At 39.0% G+C, this 27957-nt stretch overlaps 1 long non-coding RNA gene and 1 pseudogene across 2 annotated transcripts; one reads left to right on the top strand and one right to left on the bottom strand.

The window, feature by feature from the left end:
• LOC124512236 (uncharacterized) lies at positions 1-27957 on the bottom strand. Of its 2 annotated transcripts, none has more exons than XR_006962094.1 (3): positions 27852-27957; positions 20440-20554; positions 1-182 (listed from the first exon to the last, which is right to left on the bottom strand). It is a non-coding gene; the product is annotated as an uncharacterized LOC124512236 (long non-coding RNA). The 2 variants fall into 2 exon arrangements; XR_006962095.1 differs by having other exon boundaries at positions 1-179.
• Positions 24448-24546, top strand: LOC124512741 (uncharacterized; annotated as a pseudogene).

Raw genomic sequence — 27957 nt, 5'->3', positions numbered from 1 at the left:
TATGGCAAACCACAGGTAAGACCAGATAACCGGGGAGACTAACTTGCTTTTATGGAGGAAAGAAGGAAGTCAGGAGTGACTGCTTCCAAGAGTTCAGGTCATGGCTTTACTCTAGCTGAGTGAAGCAGTTTCTCACTGGCTGGAATGTTGCTGGACATGGAGAAATTCTTCTTCTCCTCCTGCTGGAGTATGAATGGTAGTGTGTTAAAGCTCCATTTTTAATCAGGTTTTATCTTCACAAGTTCATTATCATTTTTTAATGGTCATGTATTTTTGGGAGGGGGGAGTGGGGAGAGGTAGAGAAAGAGGGAGACAGAGGATCCGAAGCAGGCTCTGCGCTGACAGCACAGAGCCCGATATGAGGCTCGAACTCATTAATGATGACCTGAGACCGAAGTCAGACACTTAACCAACCTGCGTCACCCAGGCGCCCCACAAGTACATTATCTTGATTGCAATGATAATTTCATGACTGTCTACACATATAAAAACTCATCAAATAGTACACATTGAATATGTACAGTTTATTGTATGTCAGTTATATCTCAATGAAGCTGCAAAAAGTAATAAAACTACTGGAAAAAATGCCATCTGTGATCAACCATCTTACCCTGTAGTTCCCACCAATTCTCTCAACTCCTCAATCTCTAGGGAAATTCCTGACTTGTCCTATCCTGCCCACCCATTATTCTTCATGATCCTACCCCCTTTCCTATCAATTCTTCATCATGAAGCCTCAGAAGAACTGATCTACTAAAGGCAGGACACCACTTAGACAACAGGAGAGAAGGAAGAAAACAGATTAGCTAAAGCCAGACTCCTCCCTGGAAAGCAGTAGAGGCATGAGGAGAGGCTAGGAACACTCGTATTTTTTTGCAGCCCTCACAAAGCATTTTGTTCTCTTTGTGTTTCTTTCATGCCTCATGGCTTCTTCAAGCCAAAACTCCTCCAAAATTCCTTAAAGGGTTTCTCTCCCAATCTTAATTCACACATATCTTGGCTCCCATCCCTCTCCCTTTCCTCCTAATTAGTCATCAACAAAATCCAAGGGGAAAAAAGTCTGCAAAGGCAGAACTGTCTTTAAACAGTAGAGAAGGAGAAGAAACTTAGTGAGCAAAACCAAAGCAGAGAGAGGGAAAGGCTGGCATTAATTATTTATAATTAATAAATTTCACCATCACCAATCCCTGTAGGGATTAAACAAGAGAGTACATCATCTGTTACATCACTGTGTCCTCTTTCTGTGAACACAGGAAAACATTTACATGTATCAAGAAAAGCTGTGCTCCCACCAAACAGTAGATTTATCTTCATGGATATTGAAAATCCTCCTCTGTACCTACACAGGTCATTCAGAAGTCTACAGCCACGTTTACACTATAATCTTAGTAACATGCAGTGTAGTGTCTTTAGCATGCAAACCTATTTGCTAATATCATATCTGATTGGTATTTTATATGTCTATTTCTCTATTTATTCTCTATGCAATTTTATAAATGGCTGCAGATCCACTGTGGAATGAAGTGATGTGTTGAATGAATGAATGAATGAATGAATGAATGAATGAAAACACACATAACTTTCCTTCTAGCTCCTCCTTTACAAGGTTACACATGCCGTTTCCCTCGTCTTTTACATTTCAGCTCCACTGTATTCTAAACCCATTCCTGTCCTGGGTTCTCTTCTTTCTCTCAGCGACCTAGGGTCTCAGTTAGACATCATCTTCAGCCTCTTCTGTGCTTTCTCTCTCAGGCAGTCACTAAAACCTGTCAGTTCTCACTTCATTTACTGCTGCACATCATTCCCCCTTTCCATTCTCAAGGAAAAATTCTTGTTCAGGTCCTCGTTACCTCATTCCTAGACTATTGCAATATTTTCCTAACTAATCTCCTTGGCTGCAGAACTTCTCCACTCCAAATCATCCTACAGATGCTGGATCATTATTCCTAAATGCATAGAAACTCTCTTGCCTTTCCTAAACGTAAACCACCAATTAATACTTTATAAAAAAATATATGTGAAGATTCTTTTAAATCTAAGCTATCTTTGAGGCTTTCTAGATGGTCTCTAGGTAACTAAAAAGATTTATCCAGTTATCTTATAAAAGATGGTCCCTAGGTAATGAAAAAGATTTATCCCCTCACCCTATTATTATAAAATAATAAGGTATGTTTCATGCTCTTTATATTTTAATTAGCTCTATCAGCTATATGAGTCACTGAAATAATTGTGTCAATGCCTGCTTTCTGAATCCAGATGCCAAATGAGCCTTTCCTTTATTAGGCAAAAACCAGACTAACTCTCTATTTTGGACATTTTGACCTACACTAACCCTTTCTCACAATTTGTGCATAAAGGACAATGTTATATTTTAAGAGTACTTATTCCAAACTAGGAGTTTATCATAAACCCATTGCTTATGTTTCTTGACCCCTCATCTAAGGCTTCTCCACCTCGTTTATCTGCTGGAAGCAACCCAACCATAAGCAGCACTTTAGCCAGTTGATTATCACCTATTAAATTCTTGTGTTGCCTGCTTCCAACACACTAGTTAAATGCTGCTTTGATCTAAACCCAATAACCCTCCCTTCCATTCCTTTTTTTTTTTTTTTTTAATTAAAAAATTTTTAAAGAAATCTCTATACCCAACACGGGGCTCAAACTCACAATCACAAGATCAAGAGTCACATGCTCTATAGACTGAGCCAGCCAGGCACCCTACCCCTACCCCTTTGCCTTCCCCTCCCTTCCCTTCCCTTTTTGAGAGAGAATCCCAAACAGGCTCCACGCTCAGCACAGAGCCTGATTCAAAGCTCAGTCACATGACCAGGAGATAAGGACAGATTTCGATCACTTTAAATCAAGAGTCAGACACTTAAAGAACTGAGTCACCGAGGCATATCACCCCATTCCCTTTCGAACATAAGCAAATCTCATGACATCACACTTTCTGTTCTGATTTGATGTTTAACCCTCATGACAATGATACATTTGGTGATTGCTCACATCTTAAAAATAATCAGTGTAGGGCCCCTGGGTGGCTCAGTTGGTTAAGCATCTGACTTCAGCTCAGGTCCTGATCTCAAGGTTTGTGAATTTAAGCCTCGCATCGGGCTCTGTGCTGACAACTCAGAGCCTGGAGTCTGCTTCAGATTCTGCATCTCCCTCTCTCTCTGCCCCTCTCCCGCTCACACTCTGTCACTCTCTCAAAAATAAATAAACATTAAAAAAATTTTTTTAAAGAAAAAAAGAACAATCAATGTACACTTTGTTGTATGAGTATACAACACTTTGTGTTGTATGAGCAATAGATTCTAGCTATTCTGTTACCAATAGCTCATTCTTCTCAGACAGCTCTAACATGAGTATGCCACACTTAAGACAGGTCTAAGCTGATGTTTTTCATGATTTTGATATGTTGTTTTTAAGAAGGAGGGGTTTCTAACCTCTTTGGAAACTCCAATCAAACATTAAAAAAATAAATTAATGTCTACTTATTGGAAACAATTTAATACCTAAAGGAAATTAATTTTAAAGTTAAAATATTTGAGGGAATATTTAAAGAAATATGTCACTGACATACCACTCCTAAAACTCTAAGAACATAAAATGAGCTAATGGTATTTGACAATAAAAACTGTTCCAGTTTTCCATTTTCATGGAATCTGTCAGAATCCCCATAAATTTGCAATGTATAAAATTGTTGCATAAAGCCCTGTGAGATTCAGCTTGACTCTTTTCCTGGCAGATTACATTTGGCCTTGTCAGATATGATCAGGTAGATATGTGATCACAGGTCCAACAGATGTGAGCTGCCATTCCAAAAGGTACATAGTTGAAATTATCACTACATGATATAGATTTAGGAGATCAAATATATTCAAACAGACCCCAATGAAAGTCAGCCTTGAAACTACACTGGGTTCAAGCCACACACTGGGCATAAAGCTTACTTGAGAAAAAAAATGCAATGCAATACATTTTGAGGTGCTTGACTGGCTCAGTCTGTAGAGCACTAGACTCTTGATCTCTGGGTTGTGAGGTCAAGGCCCACATTGGGTGTGGAGCCTGCTTTAAAAAAAAATTTTTAAAAAAATACACTGAAAAGGGCTATTTCAGGTACTCTTAACCACAAATATTGTTCTCAAGTTCCAAGACATATATTGAAGACACATGTGGGCCAGCAAACATACTTACGATCTGTATCTTATAGTCTAGACCACTGTGTATCTGCCCAAGACTCACTAAAAGTCCTCCAGAAGCAAGACAACTTCTGGAAGCCATCAGCTTACCTCCCAATCCTCTATGGATGAAAAAGTTGACACCAAGTATAGTTTCCTCTCAACACTTTGGATGAACATCCATGATTGGGTCAAAGGATTTATCAATCAACTTAAGACTTATTGTTTGTCTCTCCTTTATTTCTTTCCTTTTGTGTTGATCTGTTTTGCTCTCTTCTCAACTACTTTCTTTCCCGTAAAGTTCTCTAAACTAAATTTGCCTTTCACAAAGAATTGCAGTGACCACCCAGTTTTCTAAATATTAAATTAATCTATAGCTTCAAAATTCACTAATATATATATATTTTTAACTTTGATACATCTCTATATTTCAGTGGGATTCTAGACCCCAGCCAATTAGCTGCTGTTACAGATATTTTTCAGAACTTCAAAGGGATGCAAGGACATCAGAAAATAAGGAGACATGTGACCAATTAGGCAAATTGGTCCAAATTATTTTTCCATAAAACTATGCAGGAATAACTGCATGATTTCCTCTTAATTCTCCCAGGGATTTTGTTCTCTACAATTAGACCAGTTAAGATCAGACTGTTATTTAGTACCTATTCTCATTAAACAGCACCTCAATGGATATCCTTGAGTCTATTCTTTTAAATGTTTATTGTTTATTTTGAGAGAGAGTAAGTTTGACCATATGCTAGTAGGGGAGGGGGAGTGGCAAAAAGAGAGGGAGAGAGAGAATCCCAAGCAGGCTCCACACTGTCAACACAGCACCTGATGCAGGGCTTGAACCCATAAACCATGAGATCTGACCTAAGATGAAACCAAGAGTCAGATGTTTAAACAACTGAGCCACCCAGGTGCCCCACCTGGAGTCTATTTTTGAATAATGAAACAGCCTTCTTGTCTTTAACATACTAAAACGTAATCTATTTTCTCGACATGGTAATATGGCCTTTCCAAGCATTTAAACCCATTCAACCATTTACTTACATTTTGAGAGCTTTACAAGATAACTTGCCAAGAGTTATCCAATACAGATTTTGTTGGCTTATACAAGGATTCCTGAACTATAATGTAAGATTCATAATTTATGTCTGATAACGGCCCCCAAAATAAAATAAGAAAACTCAGTCTTGAGTTGCTTAAGAGGCTAATATAAATTTATTGGTTAAAATAGTCCTAAATAATAAAATTGCCCTAGTCTATTTCCTAGTCAGCCAAGATAAAGTCTCATAATATTTAACGCATTTTTCTATAACTGGATAAATACATCAAAAAAGACAAAATAATCAGTAAAGGGGATAATAGTCACTCGGTTAATTAAAACTTATCAAACCAATCCTGTGAGACTTACTCTTCTGATTAGGCTTAGACTGACTAAAAATTGAATGCAAAACAGATTCCAATTTTTTTTTTCATATTTGTAATTATCCTCATACATGTTTACCTTGTTCCACTCCTAACTGTTGACACTGCACCAGAAAGACACACAGGCCCTTGAGAAAACTGATTCTGTAGGAGTTTGCTTTGAGAAAATTGTGTTCTTGCTTGTTTACTGTCTTTCTCTTCCATTAGAAACATAAGTTCCATGGGGCGCCTGGGTTGCTCAGTTGGTTAAGCATCTGACTTCGGCTCAGGTCATGATCTCATGGTTTGTGGGTTCAAGCCCTGTGTCGGGCTCTTTGCTGACAGCTCAGAGCCTGAAGCCTGCTTCAGATTCTGTGTCTCCCTCTCTCTCGGCCCCTCCCCGACTAGTTCTCTCTTTCTCTCTCTCTTTCTCTCTCTCAAAAATAAACATTAAAAATTTTTAAAAAGAAAAAAAGAAACAGAAGTTCCAGGAGAAGAGGGTTTGTCTTTGTCTTATTCACCACTATGCCCTCAGTGCCTGCGTGTAATAGTGCCTGGCATGCAACAGATGGTCAAAAAGAATTTGCTGAATAAATAGGTTTCCCTCTTCTGCACGGATGGAGGACGATACAGAAGTCTTCTCCACACTGGGAAGAACAGCCCAGCTGCATCTTCGTAGTGACCACATGTATAGTCTGCCATTGGTCAGGCAGAGCAAGCAGTGTTCCACTCTCAGCAGCACCTGTCAGAACCAGGAGCTCAGGACCTTGGCTTTGTCACCCACTGTAACTTCAATAACCAAGACTGGGTCTTGGACACAAGAGTGCATCTCTGGAAATCCCAAGATTTATTTGGGGAGAAAGACATTGGAAGACATTGGCCCTCTGGTAATCAACTGCCATCATGATGTGGATATGTATGTTAACGGAATCATAGTTGTGTTTACCAGCTTTAGACACTGGGATTCCACTTCTATTTCCCATTTTGAATATGTATAATCAGCCTCCTTGACTCAATTATAAATTTCTCAAAGGCAGGCATTTAATATGAATGAGGAGTTTTATTGATTGATGAGGGAATGAGAATAGCCCTTGCAGGTTTAAATCAAGAGAAAGAGAGAACAATTAAAAGCAGGTCAAGACCTATCTTATCCTATGCTCTTCTCATAAGAGCTCAGAAAATATTTTTTTCTTTTTTAAGAGAGAAAGAGCACAAATGGGGAAGAGGGGTGCAGGGAGAGAGGCAGAGAATCCCAAACAGGATCCATTCAGCACAGAGCCTGATGCAAGGCTCAATCTCACAATCATGAGATGACCTGAGCTGAAACTGAGTCAGACACTTAACCCAGGTGCCCCCAAAATAATTTTAAAACCATATGATATAGGAAGATGCAGCAGCCTGAGGTAATATAATTCAACATCCAATGTGATCTGGTGGTGGTATCTGCTCATTATCTTTCAGAATAGCAAAGACAAGCTTCTTTTTCCTGCTTGTTATTCAGAGACAGTAGCCTAAAAAGAACTTGACAATAGTAATGGATCAAACTTGATTTAGCTGCTGACTTCTTGTGTGATCCTAATTCCAATATTTAACTTCTTTCCAACTGTATTTCCTCTTCTGCCAAACAAGGATATTTGGCTGTGTCACACAGAGTTGTTATAAAAGATCATAATATAGAAAGGCATTTAGAATGTAAACTATTCTATATTAAAATGTTCTAGCATCCCTTCAGTCATTGAATGCATTCTAAGCAGTATTATGTTGTGGGCCATTTGCTATCACTGAAAAAAACAGATGGTCCTCTATGTTACAAATTTATACAGATGACAAGGTCATTGTTTTGCAAAAATACATTGAAAGCAAAGAATCCTCTGCATAAAGTATTACTAAGAGGGAAGCCATTATTTCAGCCCAGAAAGACTCAGCTACAATTTCCACAGGATTTCCAAAAGTGGAAGAGAAATCAGCATACTGGGATTATTGAAAGCTACATCTGGCTCAGGCAAGCAGCTTACCTGTTTGCTTTTATTTTGACTCCTGGCTCAGAGCAGACAGTATTCTTGCCACTGATGCCTACAGACCGATATTACTCAGTTACTGTCAGCATCTCGCTGATGCAGAAACATCATACGGGAAGCATTTCTACAGAGTTGGTTAAAAATGTAATGGATTGGGGTGCCTGTCTGGTTCAGTAAAAAGTGCACGTGACTCTAGATCTCAGGGTCATGAGTTCGAGTCCCACACTGAGTGTAGAAATTACATACACACATACTTACATAAATATTTTGAAAACTGAATGGATTAATCAATGAATGTCAGAAAATTTTTGTAAATAAGACATATGCACAGGACATAAGATATAAAGATTCGAAAAAGTTTGGAATTCCAAAAAGTTTCAAGTATTTCCTGTTTTTCTTATTATCATCAAGCAGTACAGTTTGGTGTTTGGTAAATACAAGTCTAATTAAGAAAAAGACACAATTTGGGACTGCTGGGTGGCTCAGCTGGTTGAGAGGCTGACTTTGGCTCAGGTCATGATCTTGAGGTTTGTGGGTTCAAGCCCCGCATTGGGCTCTGTGCTGAGAGCTCAGAGCCTGGATCCTGCTTAGGATTCTGTGTCTCTCTCTCCCTCATGCTCTGTCTCTCAAAAAATGAACATTAAAAAAAAAAAAGACACAATTTTATTTTCTGGTTAGAGAAGCACAGGGAAGCCATGAGGCATAATTTGAGAATCGGAGAATAAGGAGTGTCAGGCAGATGTTAAATAGTAAACACTTAGAAGGTTTTCTGTTTTGTCTTAAAAGATTTTGCAGATGAATATTCTGTTTTCACCTCACATAGTCTAAGGTTTGAGCTCTTTTAAATCAACAGACAGCGTCTCTGCCTGAGTTCTTTGTTGCTGCAAGTTGAGCAAATATTCCATCCCCTCTTAAGAAAATGAAAAACAACTATGTAGCATTATTCTCTTGACTACTGTTGAAATATACAATGCAACTGTATATCTATATATCAATATGTTAAAACTACACAGCACCTGCTTGAGAATGTCCTCTAAGTGGGTGCATTTTCGGATGAGAAGATGCCATGGTATGAAAAAAAGGTGCTCCTCTTACTGATGAATTCTGCCTGAGCCAGAGCAGTTGGGCAAGCTCCCATTGGCTTCCTTGGCTGCAACCCTTTTTGCAGTGCACAAACCTTACAACTGTATAGAATAATTCATCAGTACTCAAAGATAATCATTATCACAGGTTGGCTTCCTGGAAACAACACTGTCCCACATCTGTCTGTGTTTTAGAATTTACAAAGCCCTTTTAATATTATCTTAATTTCTTCAAGAATCACTAAAGGAGATATTAACTTCTATTACTTAGATAAAGAAGCTTAGATAGGTTAAAGTACATGACTAGTAAGTGACAAGACTGGGCATTACAGAACAAGCCTTTTATTTCACAATGTCCTTGCGCTAACAGCACCAGATCTGTTCCTTCTTTATTCTTGTTTAAACACATCAGATTTTTTGACCATTTTTGATACATCTGTTTCCTCTGCACTTAAAAGCATCTTTGTAGAACCCTCAGTCCCATGTCTTTCTAGAGCTTGGAGACCCCAAATCCAGACACCATGATATAGATCAAGTCATGTGTCAAGACCCTTGATGGACTGAGTGTGTTGTGAGGGGATCCAAAGCACCAAAAAGTGCAGCCCCACGGCTTGAGTCAAGTATTGATCTCAGATGGATAGGTATTCATTGTTACTAAACCTTACCTGTGTTTGCTTCTCTTGAGAACACAGCACTACTATTTAACACTATAATTTGACATCGTTCGTCAGATTGTTAATGCCATAACCTCAGGCTTTCCTTATTTTGTACCTGTAGCATTTCGTTTTGGATCCTCAATGCCCACTTCAACTTGATCACTTATCGTATTCATTTTTAATATTTTTTCCAGTATTTGATTAACAACTATTTTCTCCTCCTGCCTGGTTTAGCAGCACTACAAATTTAGCTAACATACACTTTTAGCTACAAATTTAGCTAACTACAAATTTAGCTAACATTGATAGGACCCCTCTCAAAGGTGTTCAATTGGGTAAGACAATGTCTCTAAATGCATTAGGGCAGGAGTCCACAAACTTTTTTCTATAAAATGCCTGAGAGTGAACATTTTAGATTTTGTAGGCCCTATGGTTTCTGTTGCAACTAATCCACTCTGCCATTATAGCACAAAACCAGCCATAGATAATACATAAGCAAACAGGCATGACTCTGTTCCAATACGGCTTGTTTTATGGACACTAAAATTTGAATTTCATATCATTTTAACATGTCACAAAATACTATTTTCCTTTCAAGTTTTTTTCTGGCCATTTAAACATCCAAAAACCATTCTTAGCTCACAGACTGTACAAAAGCAGGCTATGACAGGGTGAGGTTTGGTAGCCTTGACACAGTGATCAATACTTATATATCTGCTAGGGGGTTAATATGTGAAATATATAAAGAACCCATACAATTCATTAGCAAAAAACCCCAAACAATCCGATTAAAAAATGGGCAGAGGAACTGAATATTTTTCTAAAGAAGACACACAGATGGCCAACAGACACATTAAAAGTGCTCAATATCATTAATCATCAGGGAAATACAAATCAAAACCACAATGAGATGTCACCTCACACCTGTTAGAATGGCCATCATCTAAAAGACAAGATATGGGGCACCTGGATGGCTCAGTAGGTTAAGCGTCTGACTTTGGCTCAGGTCATGATCTAATGGCTCGTGAGTTCAAGCCCCGCCATTGGGCTCAGTGCTGACAGCTCAGAGCCTGGGGCCTGCTTCAGATTCTGTGTCTTCCTCTCTCTCTCTGCCTCTCCCCCCACTCGTGCTCTCTCTCTCTCTCTCAAAAATAAATAAACATTTTAAAAAATTTTTAATAATTAAAGAAAAGATAAGATATAGCGAGCGTTACCAGGGATGTAAAGAAAAGGGAACTCTCAGGCACTTTTGGAGGGAATGTAAATTGGTGCAGCCACTGTAGAAAACTATATGAAGGACCCTCAAAAAAATTAAAAACAGAACTATCAATTGATCTAGCAATTCCACTTCTGAGTACTTATCCAAAGGAAATGAAATCACTATGTTGAACAGATATCTGCATCCCCCTTTTCCTTGCAGTATTATTTACATTAGCCAAGATAGAAACAACCTAAGTGTCCACTGACAGATAAATAGACAAAGAAAATGTGGGGATACTTGGGTGGCTCACTTGGTTAAGTGTCTGACTCTTGATTTCAGCTCAAGTCATGATTTCAGGGTTCGTGAGATCAAGCCCACGTCCAGCTCCCTGCTGATTGCACGGGGCCTGCTTGGGATTCTCTCTCTCCCTCTCTCTGCCCCTCCCCAATTCGGGCACGTGCACTCTCTCTCTCCCTCTCTCAAAGTAAATAAATAAACCTTTTTAAATTTTTTTAAATGTTTTATTTATTTTTGAGAGAGAGAGAGAGAGAGAGAGAGAGAGAGGAAGCATGAGCAGGGAGGGACAGATTGAGAGGGAGACAGAATCTGAAGCCGGCTCCAGGCTCTGAGCTGTCAGCACAGAGCCCGACATGGGACTCAAACTCACAAGTGGGGAGATCCTGACCTGAGCCAAAGTTGGACATTTAACTGACTGGGCCACCAGGCGCCCCAATGAACCTTTTTTTAAAGGAAAGTGTGGTGTACAAACACACACACACACACACACACACACACACACACACACACACAAAGAGTATTATTTGGCCATAAAAAAGAAGGAAATTCTGCCATTTGCTACAACATAGATAGACCTTGAGGCCATTACGCTAAGTGAAATAACTCAGACAAAGACATATAGTAAATGATCTCACATACATCTAAAATCTAGCAGAACCAAGCTCATGGAGACAGAAAATAGACTGGGGGCTTCCAGAGGCAAGTGTGGGTGGGGTGGATGAAGGTGGTCAAAAGATGTAAACTTCTAGGTATAAGACGAATAAGTTCTGGGGATGTAAACTACAGCATGGTGACTAAAGTTAACAAAACCATATAATATATATGAAAATGGCTAATAGAGTAGACCTTAAAAGTTCGTATCACAAGAAAAAAATTTTAACTATGTGAGGTGATAGATACCACAGTACGCCTGATAAAGAATTCAAAGTAACGGTCAAAGTAACTAAACTTACTGTGTGGTGATCATTTCACAATATATACACATATCAAATCATCATGCTATAGTCCTAAAACTAATACAATGTTACATGTCAATTACATTTCAATAAAAACAGAAAAAAAGAAAAATAAGTCTACTATCTTCCTTAAATATTCTATTAATTTTATACACAGGTATAATCCAGATGATACGTTCTTATGAAAATCCATTGAAATATAAATATATAAAAATACGTTATAAATTTCAGATGCCCAAGGTGACTGAGTCTATTCTAAACAATATCATTTATACATTGATAAATATTACATATATATAGATAGTCATCACGTATTGAAGAACCTTTTGTGAACTATTACTGTGAACTTAAATAAAGGACACATGAAAAAGCAAGATGCAGTCCTTTTAGGGAATTAACACTTTAGTGGCAGAAGCTTATGTTAGAAATAAATATATAAATATATACTAAAATATGTATGTGTGTACGTGTGTGCGTATATATCTCTCTCTCTCGAAAGGGTAGGAGGGGCAGAGTCACTGTTGGGAACCAAACCCCTCGCAAGACTAATCACAAAGAGGAGGGACAGCACAAGAAGGGAGAAGAGCAGACCCACACAAGGCACACCAGGCACAGGGGACCTGCCTGCACTGGGAAGATGAGTCCCCATAATATTTTGGCTTTGAGAACCAGTGGGGCTTAATTTTGTGAATTTTTGCCATCAGTAGGGCTTAACTCTGGGTACTTTAAAACTCAGCAGGCTTAGTTTAGGGACAGGTAGAGGATGATACAAAACTGAGTCCCCACCCTTACAGAGCCACAATAACAAACAGCCCCTTGGGATACAGCATAGAAGCAGCAGTTTGAAAAGCACGTGGGGTATATGAGAAGATTTATTTACTAATCTCAGAACATGCGCTGGAGGGGCAGGAATATTTAGGAGACTTCTCCAAGAACAAGTGCTGGCAGATGCCATTTCTCTTCACATTCCCACCAATCCCCACCCCCTCCCCCAGACAGCAGGACATTTAGGGGAAACACTGTGATCACTGTCCGCCCAACTCGATAACACCAGGCAAACTGCCCCCACATTCTCCTGCAAACCCACCCCCATCCAACGTGCCCCACTAGTAGGCATCCCTCCAAATCAGCTCCTGCCTCAACACACCCTGCAGGCATCCCCGGCAGGGACCAGTGCCACCCCAAAGTGACTCCTACACTGGAGAGAGGGAAAGATAACTACACAGACCAGTGCACCCATAGTCCCAACAGCCAAACCTTATGATAACCTGCAGTGCAGAGTGAGTACCCTGCAGATCAGTGCATCTGCAGCCCTGGACTGGGGGCAAGCATTTGATCTGACTGCTGGCCCACCCACCCATGAAAGCCTCACAGAGGACAATGTAGGGAGAGTGCCCTACAGGTTGGTGTGACTACAGCTAAGGGGCTGAGGGCAGGCTTCTGGTCTGACAGCTGATACCACCAACTACAAACCGACAGCGGCCGCAGGCTGGCCCCTTAACAACACAGGCACCAAACCCTTCCTGTACCCACAGCAGACAAAGTGGACCACTGCAGCCAACTGGACTGAAGGCAAATGCAACTCAGATAAAACAGTATGGCACATGTAGTCTAATAGGAGACACTCCCGAAGCACCTGGTCCCAGTGGACAGGATGCATTGGGCTACACGGCCCTCTTCTTCATAAGACCACTACTTTCAAGAGCAGGAGATGTAACTGACTTTCCTAATACATAGAAATATACACAGAGTTAGACAAAATGAGGAGACAGAGGAATATGCCCCAGATAAAAGAAGAGAACAGAACAAAAATCACAGCAAAAGAGCTAAGTGAAATGGAGATAGGCAGTATGGCTGATAAAGAATTCAAAGTAACAGTCACACAGACATTCACTGGACTCGAGAAAAGAGTGGAGGACTTCAGTGAGACCCTCAACAAACAGAGAGAAAGCATAAAAAAAGAACCAGTCGGAGACAAAGAACTCAATAACTGAAATAAAAAATATAGGAGAGGGAATCAATAGCAGATTAGAGGAGGCAGAGGAATGGATCAATGACTTGGAAGACAAGGTAATGAAAAGAGGCCAAGCTGAATAGTAAGTAAATAAATTAAATAAACAAATAAATAAATAAAATAAAAAATGAGAATAGGTTAAGGGAACCCAACAACATCATCAAGCATAATAATATTTACCTTACAGGGATCCCAGAAGAAGACAGAGAAAAGGGGGCAGAAAATGTATTTGAAGAAACAACAGCTGAAAACTTCCCAAATCTGGGAACAGAAACAGACATCCAAATCTAGGAGGCATGGAGAACTCCCAACAAAATCAACCCAAGGAGGTCCACACCAAGACACATTGTAATTAAAATGGCAAATGATAGTGAAAAGAGAATTTTTAAAGCAGCAAGAGAAAAAGAAAACAGTTACATACAAGGGACACCCCCCCCCCAAAAGGCTGTCAGCTGATATTTTGGAAGAAACTTTGCAAGCCTGAAGGGAGTGGCATGATATGTTCAAAGTGCTGGGAAAAAAAAAAAAAAAAAAAAAACTGCAACCACAAATACACTATCCAGCAAGGTTATCATTCAGAATAGAAGGAGAGACAGAAAGTTTCCCAGATAAACAAAAACTACAGGAATTCATGATCACTAAACCAGCCTTATAAGAAATGTTAAAGAAAATTCTTTGAATGGAAAGAAAATGCCATAGTCAGGAGTAAGAAAATTAGGAAAGGGATAAAAGTTCACAGGTACATGCAAACATAGAATAAAAGTAGTAGATGAATCACTTGTAAAATCAGTATGGGAGTTAAAGCACAAAAACAGCAAATCAATTATATCTACAAAATTCAGTCAAGGCATTCATAAAATAAAATGATGTAAAGTATCAAATCATATACATAAAACATGGGGAGGGGAGTAAAAATTTAGTGCTTTTAGAATGGATTTGGACTTAAGTGACCATCAATTTAACATAGACTGCTATGTGCATAAGATGTTATATATGAACCTAATGATAACCACAAATCAAAAAGCTGTAATAGATACACAAAAAAATAAAGAGAAAGGAACCCAAGCTTAACACTAAAGAAAGCCATCAAAAAGCAAGGGAAAAGAGCAAGAGAAGAAGGAACAGAGAAGAACTACAAAAACAACCGTAAAACAAGTAACAAATGGCAAAAAAGCATATACCTATCGATATTACTTTGGTGTAAATGGATTAAATTCTCCAATCAAAAGACATAGGGTACTGAATGATAAAAAATCTAAGACCTGTATCTATACTGTCTATAAGAGATTCACTTCAGACCTAAAGACACATGCAGACTGAAAGTGAAGGGATGGAAGAACATTCACCATGTAAATGAATGTGAAAAGAAAGGTGGGGTAGTAATACTTGTGTCAGCCAAACAGACTTTAAAACAAAGACTGTAACAAGAGACAAAGAAGGACACTACACAATGATAAAGGGAACAATCCAACAAGAGTATAACAATTGTAAGTATCTATGCACCCAATATGAAAACACCTAAATATATAAAGCCACTATTAATAGGCATATGGAAGAAACCGACAGTAATAAATACTCACAGGGGACTCTAACACCCCACTTACATCAATGGATACATCATCCAGACAGAAAATTGACAAGAAAATAGTGGCTTTGAATGACACATTAGACCAGATAGACTTAATAGATACATTCAGAACATGCTATCCAAAAAGAGTGATATACACATTCTTTTCAAGTGCCCATGGAACATTTTCCAGAATAAGTCAGATGTTAGGCCATAAATTTGTCTCAATAAATTTAAAAAGTCTCAATAAATTAAAAAATGTGGAGGGACGCCTGGGTAGTTCAGTCAGTTAATCATTGAACTTTAGCTCAGGTCACGATCTCGCAGTTTTTGAGTTTGAACCCTGCGTCGGGCTCTGCACTGACAGCTCGGAGCCCGGAACCTACTTCGGATTCTGTGTCTCCCTCTCTTTCTGCCCCTCCCTCACTCACATTCTGTCTCTCTCTCAAAAATAAACATTAAAAATAAATGTGGAAATCATATCATGCACCTTTTCCAACCACAACAGTATGAAACTAGAAATCAATCACATGAAATAATCTGGAAAAAACACAAAGCATAGAGACTAAATAACATGCTACTAAACAATGAGTGGGCAAACCAATAAATCAAGGAGGAAATAAAAAAATACATGGACACAAATAAGTGAAAACACAATGGTCTAAAATCTTTGGGATGTGGGGCACCACCTGGTAGTTCAGTCAGTTAAAAATCCGACTTAGGCTCAGATCATGATCTCACAGTTTGTGAGTTCAAACTCTGTGTAGGGCTCTGTGCTGACAGTTTGGAGCCTGGGACCTGCTTCAGATTCTGTGTCTCCCTCTCTCTCTCTCTCTCTCTCTGCCCTTCCCCTGCTCACACTCTCTCTGTCTCTCTCTCTCTCTCTCTCTCAAAAATAAATAAACATTTAAAAAATTTTAAATCTTTGGGATGCAACAAAGCTGTTCTAAGAGGGAAGTTTATAGCAATACAGTTCTACCTCAAGAAACAAGAAAAATCTCATAAGAACAACCTAATCCTACAAGTAAAGAAGTTAAATTAAAAAAAAAAAAAAAAAGCCCAAAGCAAGTGGAAGGAAGGAAATAATAAAGATTAGAGCAGAAACAAATGAAATAGAGATTAAAGTATCAATAGAATAAATCAGTGAAACCAGGAACTGTTCTCTGGAAAGATCAACAAAGTTGATAAAACTTAGCCAGACTTATCAAGAAAAAAAAGAGAGGATCCAAATAAATAAAATCAGAAATGAAGGAAGAGAAATAACTGACATCACAGAAATGCAAAGGATTATGGATTATAACAGAATATTATGAAAAAATATATACCAACAAACTGGACAACCTAGAAAAAAAATGGATAAATTCCTAGAAACATACAACCTTCAAAACTAAATCAGGAAAAAATAGAAAATTTAAACAGACCAACTACTAGCAATGGATTGACTCAGTCGTTGAAAAACTCCAACAAATAAATGTTCAGGACCAGATGGTCTCACAGGCAAATTCTACCAAACATTTATGGAAGAGTTAATACCTATTTTTCTCAAACAATTCCAAAAAATAGAAAAGGAGAGAAAGCTTCCGAATTCATTCTATGAGGCCAGCATTATCTTGATACCAAAACCAGATAAAGACACTGCAAAAAAAGAAAACTACCAATATCTCTGATGAACATCAATGTAAAAATCCTGAACACAATATTAGCAAACTGAATCCAACAGTACATTTAAAAAATCATTCACCATGATCAAGTGGGATTTATTCCAAGGATGCAAGGGTGTTTCAATATTGTAAATCAATCAATATGATCCATCACATTAACAAGAGAAAGCACAAAATCCATGATTATCTCAATAGATGCAGAAAAAGGATTTGACAAAGTATAATATCCATTCATGATAAAAACTCTCAACAAAATAGGTTTAGAGGAAACATTATTATATCTCAACATAATAAAGGCCATTTGTGAAAAACCCATAGCTAACATCATACAAAATGATGAAAAACTGACCACTTCTCCTCTAAGGTCAGGCACAAGACAAATATGTCCATTGTCACCACTTCTATTCAACATAGTACTGGAAGTCCTGACCACAGCAATCAGACAAGAAAAAGAAATAAAAGGCATCCAGTGTGGTAAGAAAGAAGTAAAACTTTCACTATTTGCAGATGACATTATACTATACATAGAAAATCCTAAAGAATCCACCAAAAAACTAAAACTGATAAAAAAAATTCAGTAAAGTCACAGGATACAAAATTAATATATAGATACCTGTTGAATCTCTTTAATAATGAAGTAGCAGAAAGAGAAATTAAGAAAAGAGTCCCATTTACAAGTGCCCCCAAAAGAATAAAATACCTAGGAATAAACTTAGCCAAGGAGGTGAAAGACCTGTGCTCTGAAAACTATAAAACACTGATAAAAGAAACTGTATATAACACAAATGGAAAGATATTCCATGCTCAAGGATTGGAAGAAATAATATTGTTAAAATGTCAATACTACCCAAAGGAATCTACAGATTCAATGCAATCCCTATCAAAATAACAACAGATTTTTCACAGAACTAAAATAATTAATCCTAAAATTTGTATAGAACCACAAAAGACCCTAAATAGCCAAAGCAATCTTGAGAAAGAAGAACAAAGCTGGAGGTATCACAATCCCAGATTTCAAGATATAATACAAAGTTGTAGTAATCAAATCAGTATGGTACTGGCATAAAAATAGACTCATAGACTGATAGAACAGAAGAGAACCCAGAGATAAAACTACAGGTATATGGTCAATTAATCTACGACAAAGGAGGCAAGAACATACAATGGGGAAAACACAGTCTCTTCAACAAATGGTGTCAGGAAGACTGGATAGCTACATGCATAAGAATGAAACTGAGCCACTTTCTTACACCATAGACAAAAACAAACACAAGAAAGATCAAAGACCTACATGTGAGACCTGAAACCATAAAACTCTTAGAAAAAAAACATAGGCAATAATTTCTTTGACATCAAGTACAAAAACATTTTTCTAGATATGTCTCCTCAGGCAAGGGAATAAAAAGCAAAATTCAACTATTGGAACTACACCAAAATAAAAACACATTTGTACAGCAATGCAAACAATCAACAAAAATCAAGGCAACCTACTGAATGGGAGAAGATATTTGCAAATATATATCTGATAAGGGGTTAATATCTAAAATATATAGGGGTGCCTGGATGGCTCAATCAGTTGAGCAACCAATTCTTGATCTCGGCTCAGGTCATGATCTCATGGTTTGTGAGTTCAAGCCCTACATTGGGCTCTTTGCTGACAGTGGAGAGTCTGCTCAGGATTCTCTGTCTCCCTCTCTCTCTGCCTCTCCCTCACTCATGCCTGTGCTCTTTCCCTCTCTCTCTCTCAAAAATAACATTAAAAAAAATAAAGATTTACAAAATATATAAAGATCTTATACTTAACACCAAAAAAAAAAATCCTTCAAATATTCTAATTTAAAAATGTGCAGATGACCTTAATAGACATTTTTCCAAAAAAGATATACAAATGGCCAACTGACACATGAAAAGACAGCCAACATTGGTAACTGTCAGGGAAATGCAAATCAAAATCACAATGAGATATTACCCTACACCTGCCAGAATGGCTAAAAAGTGTAAGAAATAACAAGTATTGACAAAGATGTGAAGGAACCCTTGTGCACCGTTAAGAACGCAAAGTGGTACCACCGCTGTGAAAACAACACGGAGTTTCCTCAAAAAATTAAAAATAGTATTACCATATGATCCAGCAATTCCACTATTGGATATTTATCCAAAGAAAATGAAAATACTATTCTGAAAAGATATATGCACCCCTATGTTTACTGCAGCATTATTTACAATAGCCAAGATATAAAAGCAACCCACGTGTGCATCCGTGGGTGAATGGTTAAAGATGTACTGTGTATATACAGAGATATAGATACCAATATAGATTACAGAATATTATACAGCCATAAAAGGGATGATATCTTGCCATTTGCAACAACATGAATGGATCTAGAGGGTATAATACTGTGTGAAATAAGTCAGACTGAGAAAGACAAATACCATATGATTCCCCTCACATATGGAATTTAAGAAACAAAACAAGTAAACAAAGAAAAAAAGGGGAAAAAACAGACTATTAAATACAGAGAACAAAATGGTGGTTTCCAGAGGAAAGGTAGGTGGGGGGGTGGGTGAAACAGAATAAGGGTATACTTCTCGTGATGGGCACTGGGAAATGCAAAGAATTGTTGAATCATTATATTGTATAGCTGAAACTAATATAACATTGTGTGTTCATTAAAAATAAGTAAAGTAAATAAAATAAAAATAAAACCATTCTTAGTTCACAAGTTGTACAAAAGCAGGCCAGAGTTTGGCAAGGTTTGTTGGCCCTGATGTGGAAATCCATGTTTCTATTAACATTTTGTGAGCTAGGGGCACCTGGGTGGCAGTTGGTTAAGTGTCCGACTTCGGCTCAGGTCATGATCTCACGGTTCGTGAGTTCAAGTCCCGCATCAGGCTCTGTGCTGACAGCTCGGAGCCTGGAACCTGCTTCAGATTCTGTGTCTCCTTCTCTCTCTGCCCCTCCCCTGCTTGTGTTCTGTCTGTCTCTCTGTCTCTCAAAAATAAACAAACATTAAAAGAAAAAAAAGAAAAACAACATTTTGTGAGCTAGAGAGGCACAACTATAACTTTCATGCTCACTATTCTCAGTTCCCCAGGCAGTAAAATCACTAGAATCAAGTCCTAAAGACCAGAGATAAAAACTAATAAAAATGCATTTGATGAAATAAAGTTGAAATTATAATCTAAAAACAACTGCTCCCTTCAAGTTTAATTACATATCACTGTAGCTAAGAATATTCATTTATTCATATGAGGTTTCATATTTTCATATTTCCCTTTTCCCTTCAAACTTCAGTTTTATGAAGGTTCAGAAAAAAAAATACATGAAAAGATTTTTGACTCCACATTAATAATAAATAGCCTCAGGCAGTGAACACTGGCCACTCCTGATGTTACCCTTGGCTCTGAAGTCTGATTGACCATGTCAAATTCTTCCTGTCTTGAGTGATTTTAATTCAGGCCCCCACCATCCAGGTCCATGGTACTTGATTTCCAGTTTGGTTACATGCTTCTGTAAGTTAAACAAATGATTTGGATTCAGGACAGTAGGTTCTAGACAAATCCTGTCTCAAGAGGAATTTCAAGCTGGCAGGATAAACTAGGAAGGAGGAGAAAGAAATGGGTAAATTACCTGTGGTGAAAAATTTAAAGTGGCCTCTAGACTACTAGCCTCATTAAGAGTTCAGACCTAAAAACACCACACACTAAAAGACAAAAAAAAAAAAAATCTGTATCCTGTGGATTTAGCTATTTGGGGCTTTAGCTATGAGGTCTGGATTATAGACTGTTGTCTAAACCTTCCTAGTTTTCACCAGGCTGACGCCTGTGGTCTCAACCCCTTTGCCTCATTCTGCCCTCTAGTGCCTCTGCTCCTGGCTGCCTCTACCTCAGCTGGGGATTTCTTTTCTTTTTTTTTTTTTTTTTTAAGCTTATTTATTTATTTTTGAGAAAGAGAGAAAGAGCAGGGGAGGGGCAGAGAGAGGGAGAGAGAGAATCCCAAGCAGGCTCCACACTGTCAGTACAGAGCCCGCTCAACAGAGGGCTCAAACTCACAAACCGTAAGATCATAACCTGAGCCAAGGGTCGGACACTCAACTGACCCAGGTGCCCCTCAGCTTGGGATTTCTGGGTTTCTGCCTTTAACTCACTTCCACCTCCATTGTGTGGCTGTCCCATGGCTGTCCCTTTGAATTAGGGAGACTCTTTCCTTGGTGTTCTGCTCTTTTCAAAGGGCATAGTTGAGTTCTTGGGGACAAGAAGAATGCAAATTAAAAATAGAAGGTACTACGTTTCTGTATCAAAGCAATAGTGAATATATAATACAAACATGAATCTATATATGTATATTTAATGCTGTTAGAGGTGTCAGGAAACATATTCTCACATAATGTAGGTACATGTGTAAATCAGAACACCAGATAGCCCTGTTGTGATACAATTTGACAACATACATCAAGAGCCATAAAACTGTTTGTATCCTTTAATTGCATAGCCCATTTCTAGGAATATAGCCTAGCAGAAGAAGCTTAATATAGAAAAAAACTTTCAGCAGAAAGATATTCACTATAACATAATCATGACAGAACAAGGGAAACCCACATATCCAGCCAGGGGGGAAGACAATTGTTAACTAAGCTGCATATAGTTGATGAGTAGTGTTAGTGTTTATAATGCAAGAAAAGGTGAAAAAGCTACAAAATTGTATGTACAGAAGGATTCCCACTATTAAAAAGGGTATTTGCATAGGAAAAAAAGAAGAAAAATTCCAAATAATAGTTAATTTCTTCTTCATACTTTTATGTACTTGATATTTACTACTGCATATACACTAGATAATCAGGGAGAAAATAAGTACGGCATTACATGGTATATAACACTGTACGTACACCAGAATGATCAGGGAAAAGGGTTAGTGATATATTGCTTACGGAAAACAGCTGAACATAAAGTTGCATATGCAAAATGAATGCAATGATTAAAAAAAAAAAAACAGTCTACATCAAGGACATCAAACTTAAATACCTACGGAAGCCAATAGGCAGCATAAACAAATAAAAGAAACCGCACTGGGACAATGGCAAATTGGCAAGCACGGGTTCCTTCTGAAGGTGACTCTCTCCTTAGCTCCTGCCATTTGAAAATACAGGTTCGATTTTTCAAGAAAAATTCCAAATCTGGATTTAATTAAAAATCTCTTCATTTTTGCCTGTTAAAAATCTAATTTAAATGGTAAATACACTGCATGAGCCCAATAAAACATGCCAGATTTTTTTTTTTTAGCTGAAAGACTGCTCATTTGTGTCTTCTGCTTGATATCTGAATAAATACACACATGCACACAGAAATAGACCTTAGAATCCAGCCAAAATGGAAGCAGTCATCATGCCTGAACGATGGAACTCTGGTGATTCCTACTATTTTCTATGCTTTCATACATTCTAAATTTTCTTTGATATGCACAGATGATGCTCTTATAATGAAAACTTCAAAACATTATTTTTCACCATCATACAGACAGAGTTTATCTTTTTTGAGGGTTTCTCGGGATCTGGAGCTTCTTTTTCTCATTCCTTTCTGCATATTATAGACACTAAATTCATCTTTTAGTTGTTCTTTTTTGTAAATTTTATTTTAAAAAAATGTTTTTAATGTTTGTTTATTTTTGAAAGGAGAGAGACAGAGCGTGAGTGGGGAAGGGGCAGAGAGAGAGGGAGTCACAGAACCCGAAGCAGGCTCCAGGCTCTGAGCTGTCAGCACAGAACCTGACACAGGGCTTGAACTCATGATCCGTGAGATCATGACCTGAGTGAAGTCGGACGCCCAAGAGACTGAGCCACCCAGGCACCTCAGCTTTTAGTTGTTCTTAATAGGGATTTTACAAACAGTGCCGACAGATCATACATAGATGCAAGACTAAAGATACCAGCATAAAAAATGACAACCATGTCAAGTGGACAGTAAAACAGGATGTCATTTTGATGTCACTGCCTCGTCTCTCTCTCCCCACCCCCTTGCCTCTGTCGCACTGAAACCCAATCAAAAGGAATCACATCCCTCCAGCCTAGTTGACTGTAACAGGTCAGCTGAGGAGGAAAAGAGGAGAGGCAGTAATTAAGCAAGAGTTGATGATTTGGAAACAGTGAAAGATTTTACAATTTACCCCAAATTATTTTAATAATTCTCTTTTAAAGCTGAGCTGTTTCTGCAGACATAAAAAAAAAAAAAAAAAGGTAACAAAAGACCATCTCCAATTCTACTCAAGACAGAGGTGCAGATCTTGGAGAAAAACTATAAAGGAAGTTAGATTTGCCCTTCTACAAGTCAAGTACCATTAAGGGCCTTTTTAATTTCCTTTACATTTTCCTTGTAAGCTCAAAGGGACGTTCAAGTTTCACTTTATGTTCAGAGGTGGCACGCCCTGTGCATGGAAGGAATCAGACTTTCACTCTTTCGTTTGCTTCTCCTTGAGAATGTGCCCTGGATGGGGGGGGGGCTTAGACATCACAGGAAAGTATTTGGGAAGGTGGGTTTGGAGGGATTCCTAGAGCCCTGCCGTGGGCAGGGGTAGTGAGGTCAAGTGGTGGGGAGAAGGGTTTGCATACTTTTGAACTTGTGCCAGCACTGCTTGATTTTCCCTTGGCTTTCTCCCCTGAGAGGTTAGATGTTTTGTGTCAGTGATAATGCCGGTAAGTGCTTCACAACCAGGTCTCTGGGGGGAAGAGCCTTGATTTATAGCATTTGCTGATTTTTGCCATGTCAGCACTCCCACCAGAGCTGACTTCCAGCCATCACTCTGCCACGACTGAATGCAGAGCTGGAGAGATGTACACATCTGGCTCCTCCAGCACCCCACTAGTTTAGCTCCACTGGTCCAGAAGGGTCAGGCCAAAGGGTCTGTTGCTTTGCAGCAAGGTTGCTCGGCCCTGTCGGTTGTTCTGGCTATGAAATCCAGCTCTATTCTGCTGCTGCTTTGATCTCCTTTGGCTGGACACAGTCTTACTCTGGGATCTTTTTTAGCTTGTCCGATTAACAATCTTTTCTCACCACATTTTATTGCTGTATCTCCCTTCCTGTATTTTATCTTTGTCATTTTATTGATTTTTCTCTTTACCACTTTTCAGTGCAGATGGAGAACACTGAACCTGGAATCCCCCTTTCTTTAAAAAGGTGGAGAGCTCATGCCATGGTAGGTGCTCACTTTGACAGCACGTGTACTAAAATAGATACAACAAGGGGCACCTGGGTGGCTCAGTCCACTGAGCATCCAGCTCTTGATTTCAGCTTGGGTCACGGTCCCAGGGTCATGGGATCAAGCCCCGTGTCGGGCTCTGTGCTGAGCATGGAGCCTACTAAAGATTCTCTCTCTCTCTACCTCTGCCCCTCTCCCCCACTTGCTCTCTCTCTGTTTCTTTCCCTTAGATGAAAATAGATACAACAGAGAGAAGACTGGTATGGCCCCTGCACAAGGATGACATACAAATGTGTGAAGCAGTCTATATTGTTCCCAGGGACCATCTCTCTATACGGCGGTGCTGGATGACTCAGACACATGAGTAGGCAGGGACGGCTTTTTTCTCTAACTCTGAGTTAACTTTGTCACTGTAGCCATCATGAATCTGTCTGTTTAGCAGTTCTTGAAATGGCATGGGTAGAATATGCACTGGGCTGGAAGTCAAAGTCTGACTCCACCACTAGCTTCCCGTGTGGTCTGCTACATGTCGTGTAAACCTCTCAGGAACTCATTCTTCCTGAATTGATCCTCCAGCAACAAAAGGTTGCTCATTCCTGACTGCCATGGGCAAAATATAATCAAGTGAAAATGTCCTCAGTTGGATCTGTCACTTCCTCTCCAACCAGGCCTCTAAGCATCACTGCTTCCATCTTGTGTTGACTTGTATTCCGTCAGGAAACGGAAATCCCAAGCTCATTAGAAACTGCTTAATTTTTATAGGAAGGGTGCAGGAGGAAACCCATCTTTACCTGTACGGCCCAGATTGCTGTGTGAGCCTTGCTTTGTGTTCCCTTTCTCCCTCCATGCATGCCTAAACCTGTTATCCTTTTGTGAACAGAACTGCCCCCATCACCATCCTCGTCAACTTCTTTGCATTACACCCGACCCCTGAGTATCTAGAAAATGAAACTGAAAATTAGACAAAAAAAAAAAAAAAAAAAGAGATCCTCTCAATTCATTGAAAACAGTTCTGAGGGTCAAAATGACAATATAATTACTTCATTTTCGCTACAAAAGTAGAACAGGTTCTTTGCAGAATATTAGGAAATATGGTTAGCAAAAGAAGAAAAAATGATAAGCAAAATGAAATAAGCAAAGACCACTCATAGTTCTAACAACCAGATATAACCACTGTAAAACACAACCGGCATATATCTTTCTAGATATATACACAGATTTTGGGTTCACAAAATGAGTTTACACGGTACATTCTGTTTGGCAACCTTTGCCTTTCTATGTCCATAAACACATTTTCACTCTAACACTTTTAATGACAGTGGTGTGAGTATCCCCTTGGATTCATATACTTTATTTCACCTATCCCCTATAGCTGGGCATTTAGGTTGTTTCTCATATTTTGCATTCTTCTATATGCATTTTTACGTATTTGTGTGATTGTTCTTTTAGTCTAAATTTCTTTGTTTTATTTTTTAAATGTTTTATATTTTTTTGAAAGAGAGTGAATGCGGGAAGGGCAGAGAGAGAGGGGGACAGAGGATCCAAAGCAGGCTCTGTACTGACAGCAATAAGCCCGACGTGGGGCTCAAAATCATGAACTATGAGATCGCAACTTGAGCCAAAGTCTGGTGCTCAACCAGCTGAGCCACTCAGGTGCCCCTAGGCTAAATTTCTGAAAGTTTAATCCTTTGATCAAAGAATCCCAGGTAGGAATGCAAACTGGTGCAGCCACTCTGGAAAACAGTATGGAGGTTCCTCAAAAAGTTAAAAATAGAACTACCTTACAATCTAGCAATTGCACTACTAGGTATATATCCAAGGGATACAGGTGTGTTTTGAAGGGATACATGCACCCCGATGTTTATAGCAGCACTACTGACAATAGCCAAAGTATGGAAGGAGCCCAAATGTCTACTGATAGATGAATGGATAAAGACAATGGAGTATCGGGGCGCCTGGGTGGCGCAGTCGGTTAAGCGTCCGACTTCAGCCAGGTCACGATCTCGCGGTCCGGGAGTTCGAGCCCCGCGTCAGGCTCTGGGCTGATGGCTCGGAGCCTGGAGCCTGTTTCCGATTCTGTGTCTCCCTCTCTCTCTGCCCCTCCCCCGTTCATGCTCTGTCTCTCTCTGTCCCCCCAAAAATAAATAAACGTTGAAAAAAAAATATTTAAAAAAAATAAAATAAAATAAAAATAAAAAAAAAAAAGACAATGGAGTATACAATGGAGTATTACTCGGCAATCAAAAAGGAAATCTTGCCGTTTGCAACAACGTGGATGGAACTGGAGGGTGTTATGCTAAACGAAATAGGTCAGTCAGAAAAAGACAAATATCTTCAAATTCGACTTCACTCATATGAGGAATTTAACATACAAAATTCAAATATGACTTCACTCATATGAGGAATTTAACATACAAAACAGATGAACATAAGGGGGAGGGGAAGCAAAAAGAATATAAAAACAGGGAGGGGAACAAAACATAAGAGACTTAAATATGGAAAACAAACAGGGTTGCTGGAGAGGTTGTGGGTGGGGGGTGGGCTAAATGGGTCAGGGGCATTAAGGAATCTACTCCTGAAATCATTGTTGCACTATATGTTAACTAACTTGGATGTAAATTAGAAAAGGAAAGGAAAGGAAAGAAAAGAAAGTAAGTTTGGACATAATTCACTTTGAGTTATCATGCTATGCAGAGAAAATATTACCCAACTAAAAAAGAAGAAATTTTAGTAAAGTTAAAGACATTATAACCTAATGAAATTTTCTCAACTTCAGAAAATTTCTGACAAGATTTATTATATTTGAAATAGTCTGTCTTTTTTACTCTAATCTCCCACCAACACACAAAAACATGATAAGTTTAACTGTAAATAACATTTAAAAAAAAAAAAAAAAAGAGTCCCAGAGATTTTTTTCTATTTTTGATTGGGTTGTCAAATTGAAGCGATAAACTTAGAGGCTTGGAGAAGCGTAGTGGGCTGCTTTTGGAAGCGGTTTAACTGAAGTGACAAAAATATTATTATAGAGAGTAGAAACAATGAAACGACTTGTACTTAAAATTATACCTGCCCAGAGGTGGGGAAAAGGAGGCAGGTCCTCAACCCAGAAATGGATTTCCTTGAAAGATGGAAAAGTGCTAAATTAGGAGCCTAGAGGGGCGCCTGCGGGGTTGAGCAACCGCTTCAGCTCAGGTCATGTTCTCGAGGTTTGTGAGGTTTGTGAGTTCCAGACCCTGGTGGGCACTGTGCTGACAGCTCAGAGCCTGGAGCCTGCTTCGGATTCTGTGTCTCCCTCTCTCTCTCTCTGCCCCTCCCCCGCTCACGCTCTGTCTCTCTGTCTCTCTCTCTCTCTCCCTCTCTCTCAAAAATGAATAAACTTTTTTTTTTTTTCTAATTAGGAGCCTAGGAAGGTGGTGTACTGGGATCTGCTGTCAGGGATCTTGGAAATTTGACCTTTGGGACCAAACTCAGCTGTCTCCCGAGAGATAAATGATACTGGCTTCTCTGTTCATACTGGGAACGTGCATCTGCATTAGTCAGCTCCTGCTGCAGCCCCAGTGTGTTTCAGACAAGCCCCAACGCGGTGGCTCGGAACAGTCAACGTTTATTTCTCACTCACGGTCTGCAGGTCAGCGGCAGCAGCTCCTCCTTGGGCTGAGCTTCGGGTTCAGGATTTAGGTTGCTACCAGTGACTTCTTGCGGGACCCACGCTGAAGGACCTCTGG

The sequence above is a fragment of the Lynx rufus genome, unplaced genomic scaffold (genome assembly GCF_022079265.1).
Source record: "Lynx rufus isolate CCGP_SWC_20201006 ecotype Redwood Valley unplaced genomic scaffold, mLynRuf1.p SCAF_17, whole genome shotgun sequence".
Classification (NCBI taxonomy): Eukaryota; Metazoa; Chordata; class Mammalia; order Carnivora; family Felidae; genus Lynx; species Lynx rufus.
This window is presented reverse-complemented; position numbering and strand designations above follow the sequence as displayed.